General features: G+C 43.5%; 1 pseudogene; it reads right to left on the bottom strand.

Moving 5' to 3' along the window:
- Positions 1-3,280: 3,280 nt before the first annotated feature.
- LOC142266691 (U2 spliceosomal RNA) lies at positions 3,281-3,483 on the bottom strand (annotated as a pseudogene).
- Positions 3,484-8,275: the final 4,792 nt, after the last annotated feature.

Genomic DNA, 8,275 nt, shown 5'->3' with positions numbered 1-8,275 from the left:
ACCAGTTTTGGGCTCCACATTTTAAAAAGGACATTCAGAAGTTAGAGTCAGTTCAAAGGTGGGCAACTAGACTACTACAAGGAATGGAAGGCCTCCCATATGATGACAAGTTGAAAAAGTTATTAAGTGATTATTGGCTGCAATGGGGCTTTCTGGCTGGTGCCAGCCTCTCTTCTTAGCACACAGGAACCACAATCCCTACACCATGCTTCAATGGATTCTCTCATCCCAGCCCAGTAAAACTACATATTTTACACAGTCATAAGCAGCCCATGGGCATTCACCTGCATTCAAACCAATAACAGCTCATAGACCAGACAATCCATCTACCACTGGACCAAAGACAGGAAGTTAAATCCACTGCCTGCGGTAACCAACTTAATCCTATAGGCTACTCACACAACAAACCCAACAGAAAGGAAAAAAACATGGCTTCGATTATCCATCCAATGAAAATGCATAACCATTGTGAGCCATTGGACAATGCAATTGGACACTTGGTGACATGGTGCACGGCCCAATGAATCAAGTCTTTACTTCATATTCACGGTTTAAGCCCTTGGGTTCTAATGTGCCCAGAGTACATATCCAGAAAGATTCTCTTTCTTTGAGCTAAACACAAGTCAACAATACATTGTAAGCAGATTCTATTACCAGTGCCACACCATTTTGTGACGCATAATCACACAGTGATCGAATTAAGATTCCAAGTCATCGAACATGTCCAAGCCATACGCAGAGGAGGCAATAGAATTAGGAAGCTCAAAGAAAGGGAATCTTTCTGGATATATACTCTGGGCACATTGGAACCCAAAGGCTTAAACCATGAATATGAAGTACAGACTTGATTCATTGGGCCATGCATGGACATAATGGACATAATTCTAATAGGCAGGACAGGTAATAAGGAGCACAAGGGATATGCTAAAATGTGTTGTGTGACAAGACAGACACAGGAAAGGACATGATAACAGGTGTAGGGACCAACAAGGTGAGACAAGGGGTATCAGGATATTGTCAAGTAGGTATGAATGTAGTAATGGGGCAGGCATAGAGAATTGTATGTGAATGTGAATTACAATAAATCACTAAGGAAAGGAATATGTGAGTGTGTGCCTAATGTAAACTAATATTGTACTGGCAAAATTATAGATGGAAAGGGAGAAGGGGAGGGGGGGAGAGAGGAGGCTGTAATTGACTACAAGGGTATGAGTTATGAGTGATCATAGGGATAGTGTTACATAAGTGGAAATACCTATGGAGGACCGGATGTGTAAGCGCATACCTTATACAAACCTATAGAGTGCTGATGGGTGAGAGTGTGATGTTAGATATAAGACATCCTATAGTGAATAGTGAGCCGTAATCAAGTGCAACAGGGATATTTCACGTGACTATGGGAACATGGAAGGTAAAGAAAGGGGAGAAAAAACTGTTAGACAAGGTAATCAGACATAATGTAACCAGTTGATCAGACATGACAAACATGACAAATAAAAAACAAGGAAGAATGGAACTCCATACATAGTGGAACCATATATAGTGTGAACACGAAAAAGAACCGGGCGTTAGAAAAAATGTGCACGGCCCAATGAATCAAGTCGGTTCTTCATATTCATGGTTTAAGCCCTTGGGTTCCAACGTGCCCAGAGTATATATCCAGAAAGATTCCCTTTCTTTGAGCTTCCTAATTCTATTGCCTCCTCTGCGTATGGCTGGGACATGTTCGATGACTTGGAATCTTAATTGGGCCACTGTGTGATTATGCGTCACAAAATGGTGTGGGACTGGTAATAGAATCTGCTTACAATGTATTGTTGACTTGTGCTTAGCACAAAAAAAGGGAATCTTTCTGGATATGTACTCTGGACACATTAAAACCCAAGGGCTTAAACCGTGAATATGAAGTACAGACTTGATTCATTGGGCCGTGCACCATGTCACCATGTGTGCAATTGCATTGTCCAATGGCTCACAATGGTTATGCGTTTTCATTGGATGGATAATCGAAGCCATGTTTTTTTCCTTTCTCTTGGGTTTGTTGTGTGAGTAGCCTATAGGATTAAGTTAGTTACCGCAGGCAGTGGATTTAGCTTCCTGTCTTTGGTCCAGTGGTAGATTGATTGTTTGGTCTATGAGCTGTTATGGGTTTTAATCCAGGTGAATGCCCATGGGCTGCCTATAACTGTGTGAAATATGTAGTTTTACTGGGCTGGGATGAGAGAATCCATCGAAGCATGGTGTAGGGATTGTGGTTCCTGTGTGCTAAGAAGAAAGGCTAGCACCAGCCAGAAAGCCCCATTACAGCCAATAATCAACCGCTAGCCGCTGGAACTCGTTGCTCTAGATCATGTCAAACTCTCACCAAGCAGGAATAGATACATTAGCCCACCATCCCACCCAAAGAGCAACTTCTGCTGCGCAGCTGGCTTTCTAGGCAGCAGCGCTATTGTGATGTCAGCGGGGGACATTGTGACAAGCCAGTGTTCCGTCACTTCATGTTGTGCACTGTTCAAACGGAAAATACATCAACAGGCAGACTACAGAAAAGCTTACTGACAAAGGATAGAGAGGGGCTTTCTCAGAGGGCTTTTTACAGTTTGTCTATTCCCAATTAGCCGTTTAAGTATGCTTAATGAAAGTACTAATTCTTTCATAGGCCGCCCATTGTTAGTATTTGACGTTCCTTATATTGCGGTATCAGGCTTCGCAGCAGGTTGCAAAACATTCATCACCCATGACTGTCCCCAATTGGGCTCAGAAGCTAAATGTCTATCATGACCTCTCTTTTTGAAAGTCCAAGAGCAAGCAAACTCTTCCTCCAGGAGAGGGAGCCAACAGATCACTAAAGACATCATCATTGCTCAAAGAAAACACCGAAAAACAATGGAAGCTTTAATTGGAGTGGAATCTGATAGACAGCACCTGATGCCAAGTCTGCATCTTCTAACACCTGCAGTCACTGCAGCAGCTGAATCCAATGTGTCCAAAAGGGATCTATTCTATTCAATTGCAAATGATCTAGATAAGACTGAGAATAAGATACTGCACGGGACATAGCAGAGTTGGTCAAGTTGAGTGGAGATGAGTTTGCTATTTGGCACAGCTTTTGCATCAATAAAGCAAGTAAAAGGTGTGAAAGATAAAAAAAAAGGGTGAAAGTGTGAAAAGTGAATTGGCCAAATTGAGGTGCATATAAAGTTTTTGCTTTCTTTCAATTCACTAATGAGGCTCATTTGAATCAGGTGAATTGAGTTCTGCTTTTGGAAACTCGGTTAAGAAGGGGTGCACCGGTCCTGGAGGTACTGCAATACCAGGTCAATGCGTGGAGTGGACAGAGCAAGATTTCCATCTCCTTGTTCTAAAAATCCATTTAATATATGGTCCCTAGAGAGGGGACGTATCAGATATTAAACTGATAAGAACAGATTTAATTTTTTTTTTTTCTGTTTATCAGTAGGACTTCAAAATAACAAAGGTGATCGCCTCCCGTTGCCTGGGAACCGTCCAGGCACAAGAGGGCTATGTGTCACCAGAAGGCGCACACACTCCCTCAAGGCCGGCAGACGTGCAATCCCAGGCACCTTCCAGTACCGACCAAGGTAGCGTCCTCCGAAACTACACTTGATCTTAGCCAAAAGGCCGAGAAGCTATAACCCGAATTGGTTACGGCCTTGAGTGGCACCCTGGCCTATACCGGACACATCTTAGGGAGAGGGAGACAAACCCACGCCTACAGAAGACATTTTGTCACCCAAGCCAAACCCTTGAAAAGGCTGTTTTGCAGAGCAAAAACAAGGAGAATGGTGCTTTTTGCAGCCGCCGCCCACTGCAATGAATCTGAATAACTCCTCCTTTTGGGCACAAGCACCTCCCCTCCCCCTTGCAGTCTTTCCAATTCATGATACAAAAAGACGGACGGACAGGACAGGACAGGACCATCTGCCTGACTTTCCGTCACTGCCACCCTTTGCCATCCTTGCCCGTAGAAAGCCCTTTCATCATCCCCAAACCCTAATCTTTTCCCTTCCCTTCCCAGCTGCGTCTCACTCCCTTTCATTAGGAAGTGAGCGCAGCCTTTTCTCCGTTCTGCACATGCGCGACGTTAAACACAAATGCGCAGGCGTGCGTTCCATTAGCCTCACTGCATTCCACTCCCATACAGGAAGTGGGCACAGCTATTACTACGGTCGCACATAAAAGAACCCACGGCCACCACTGCACATAGCTGACTCCACCACAGGACACCCACTTCTACACCAACGCAGGTAAGACAGGATCGGCACCTCTATGCTCCCGTTACAATCAGGCTCAGTCACCATGTGATAACGCTCTCAACTCTTTAGTTGCAGGCTCCCCTTGCTTCACCTCCACTGGCTGTGCTGCCATTTCCTCTCCCACCTGGAAGGTATACTTTATTCCACTATTTTCCTGTTTCTCTCTTCCCCCTTTTCCCATAACCTACTTTTATCTGCATTTGTGGGGTATCTATATGCTATTTACATCATAGTTTTATTCATTAATATGGAAGGGAAGAGTGCCCATGAGAGTGTTGAACTGCGGAGAGCAAAAGATTAAGCTGCTCCGATTTGCCACCATTGATAAGCTGTTCTCAGTAGATACACATGCTATCCAAACAGCAGCATCCACCATTGCTTCAGCCCACCCATTCAGTGACAGCTCACCAAGTCAGCCAGAGGAGTGGTGTAAGGAATTACACGTAGGCACTGACTCCACACCTTCACATCACAAGAAGGGGGTCTACAGGCTAGTGCAAGAATACGAGCAAGTCTTCAGCAAACATCCGCTAGACTTTTGAAAAATAAAAGGGGTCAAACACTACATCCCCACAAGTGCACACCCACCCATTAAAGAGAGATATAAGCCAAATCTACCTGCACATTACCAGTGTACCAAGGACATGTTGAGCAACATGAAGGAGGCTGGGGTTATCCGTGACAGTTGTAGCCTCTGGGCAGCTCCGTTGGTCCTGTTAAAGAAGAAGGACAGCACCACTCCCCTGTATTGAGGAATAGCTAGCTGCATTGACAACTGCAAATTATTTTTCTACCCTTGATCTCACTAGTCACTATTGGCAAGTGTCCGTTGCTGAGGCAGACCGGGAGAAGACCGCCTTTGCCACCCCGATGGGTCTCTGCGAGTTCAAAAGCATGCCCTTCGAGCTGTGCAATTTGCCAGGAACCTTCCAGAGGCTGATGGAATGCTGCTTGGGACACCGAAACTTTGAAACGGTACTGCTATACCTTTATGATGTTATTGTTTATTCTAACGCAAACAAGATTTTAGGGTGTATAAAAAGGGAGATTAGATCCGATGATCCCAACGTATTGTTACCCCTCTATAAATCACTTGTAAGGCCACATCTGGAATATGGGGTAAAGTCCTGAGCAGGTTGATAACCATTGGTTTGAGCATGGTAGGGTGTAGTACGCATCTTCCTGCATCGGTAAAAGCTGCAGAAGTCCTTGAAGATTTCCGCTTCAAAGGCAGTGCCTTGATCTGTGAGGACTCTCTCTGAGTAGCCATGAGGTCTGCATAAGTGTGCTTGGAAGACCTTCGCTGCAGTATGGGCCATTAGATCTTTGACTTGTACCACAACCATAAATCTCGAGTAGTTGTCTACCATCGTAAGTGCATACGTGAGCTCACCTCGATATTCTGCAACAAAACTCCCTTTTTCGATTTCAGTTTCAGCAAACACTCCTCTTCCTGTAGAAAATATTTATCATTACCTAAGACAGTCATTCTAATGCATGACAATATTAAGGCAATTTAGTTAAAACTTGTTTTAACTCACCTTTAAGGGGATTGATGTATTTCATGGTCAATCCAGGTTTGTCAGTGATGGCACTGACATAATGTATGGCGTCTTTTTCGGGCGTTATCCTTTGCCTTTTCATTGTGAAAATCCAGTTGCCTATATCAAAGCAAATTCTACTACTTGTAAAGTATGCAGAAAATGAAATGTAGAACATATAACATCAACTGCTTAGGAACGCATCATAGGTTAGTACTTAAAAGGATATTGTCATGTTCTAGTCATAATGCAAGCTGGACATTTTTCATGTTACCCTGTAATCGCCGGCCTGTTCTAATGCTCACAAGCCAAGATATAGGCTCAGCTGCTAAGGCTTCCCTCTGCCTTCTGAATGAAAATTGAATATGTCTGGCTCACTGTGTATATAGCAGGTGCTCAGAAAAAATAAGAGTCAATTCAATAGAAATAGCTCTGGCACACTATAGTGATCAATAACGTAAGAAAAGAACTCTTAGAATGCTGAAAATTCTTTATTTGTGCAAAAGGATAATTCATCCAACGTTTCGAGCTTGTTTTTAGGTCTTTATCAAGGATAAAGTTATCTAAGATCATAAAGGGTTACAAAACCATATAAACACGTAATTAGTACATAGTACAACATAACAGTACAATATATTGCTACTTGAGAGTACAATGGGTCAAATGACCATGATGCACATACAAAAAAATTTTCCAAAGCCATAGTGAAAACATTTGTACTGAGGAAAGAAAATTTCCACATGACCTATCTGGAGAAACATTCTGGATCAAACAACCAAAAATAGTCAAGCAGGTAAATACACACCTATATGGATAACAGGATGATATGTGTTCAATTGTATAGCGTCATTGCCATTAAGGTACAAATGGAAAACTTGCAATCCTATATAGTGAAGGAAATGAACACATATCATATCAAAGAACACAGGAACATGGGTGTGAGAAAAACCTCAATGTTTATACTTTGTTCTTTATAATGGTGTGAACATGTATATGTCTCAGTACCTTATGAACTTGAGAATTCTAGTGAGTAGATGATGAAAGCCTATTCCAGAACTGGAATCGGTAAATAATTGTAGGTGGAATCTAAATGAAAAGATGGTACAAGTGTTATCATGACACGTGGGCTATAACACAATGGACCGTGTGACAAAGAAGAAAGGAGAGAAAGAAGAGGAAGAAAATGGAACTACCTGTAACATTACGTGATAGTCACTGGTAAGTATCACTTGACAATTCAGGTGAAAAAGGATTCCTTTATTAAAGGGTTCTCAGTCGCCTCAGGATCATGAAATACTAGGGTAAATGATATGAGAATGGGTAAGAAGCACCACTAAAGGAAATATGAGATGCAGGACATATATCTATAAACCCCTGAACTACATGATAGAAATAAAAAGAAGAAAAAAGAAAAAAAAGAAGAAAGAAGAAGAACACATAGAATGCGGAAAGAGAATGGGTACAACTACCTGAGTTACTGCAGGGAGGCCCCTGGTAGGTATTGTGAGGGTTAGTGGAATTCCTTCACTGAAGGGTTCACAGTTGCCTCAGGTTCGTGAAAAATGCTATAGACAAATAATGCCCGGAGAAAAGGGGTTCATATACAGCGAATAATGGTAATACAAGGTACATGTGTCCCATGTAATAGTATAAATATATATATATTGTACTAAGCTCTACACCAGAAATAGAAAGTAGTCCCTCTGCCTTCTGTCTAGGTGCCCTGAGTTATGTCCTGTAAACTGTCACAGTGACCTAGACACACATGTGTAGTAGGGGAATATCCCTGCTGAGATGCCAGTGCTAGAGCACTCGTTTGCTGTGGAGTTGAACGCTATGTGAGCAGTTCTTACCTTCAATGAGCAGAAGTCTCTTTTTTCAGATTTCAATATCTCTGTGGGTATCTGGCAGAAATATGGAATACTCTTTACTGCTAAGACCCTGTACACCACTCCCACTAAAGGGGGCTTTACACGCTGCGACATCGCTAATGCGGAGTCGTTGGGGTCACGGAATTTGTGACGCACATCCGGCCGCATTAGCGATGTTGCTGCGTGTGATACCGATGAGCGATTTTGCATCGTTGCAAAAACGTGCAAAATCGCTCATCGGTGACATGGGTCTCCATTCTCGATTATCGTTACTGCAGCAGTAACGATGTAGTTCGTCACTCCTGCGGTAGCACACATCGCTCCGTGTGACACCGCAGAAACTAGGAACCTCTCCTTACCTGCCTCCCAGCCGCTATGAGGAAGGAAGGAGGTGGGCGGGATGTTCCGGCCACTCATCTCCGCCCCTCCGCTGCTATTGGGCGGTCGCTCAGTGACGTCGCTGTGACGCCGCACGGACCGCCCCCTTAGAAAGGAGGCGGTTCGCCGGACACAGCGACGTCGCCGGGCAGGTAAGTATGTGTGACGGGTCTGGTCGGTGTTTGTGCGGCATGGGCAGCGATTTGCC

Source organism: Anomaloglossus baeobatrachus, unplaced genomic scaffold (assembly GCF_048569485.1).
Source record: "Anomaloglossus baeobatrachus isolate aAnoBae1 unplaced genomic scaffold, aAnoBae1.hap1 Scaffold_29, whole genome shotgun sequence".
NCBI classification, from domain to species: Eukaryota; Metazoa; Chordata; class Amphibia; order Anura; family Aromobatidae; genus Anomaloglossus; species Anomaloglossus baeobatrachus.
Note: the sequence above shows the minus strand (reverse complement) of the source record. Positions and strands in the feature narration are given on the sequence as shown.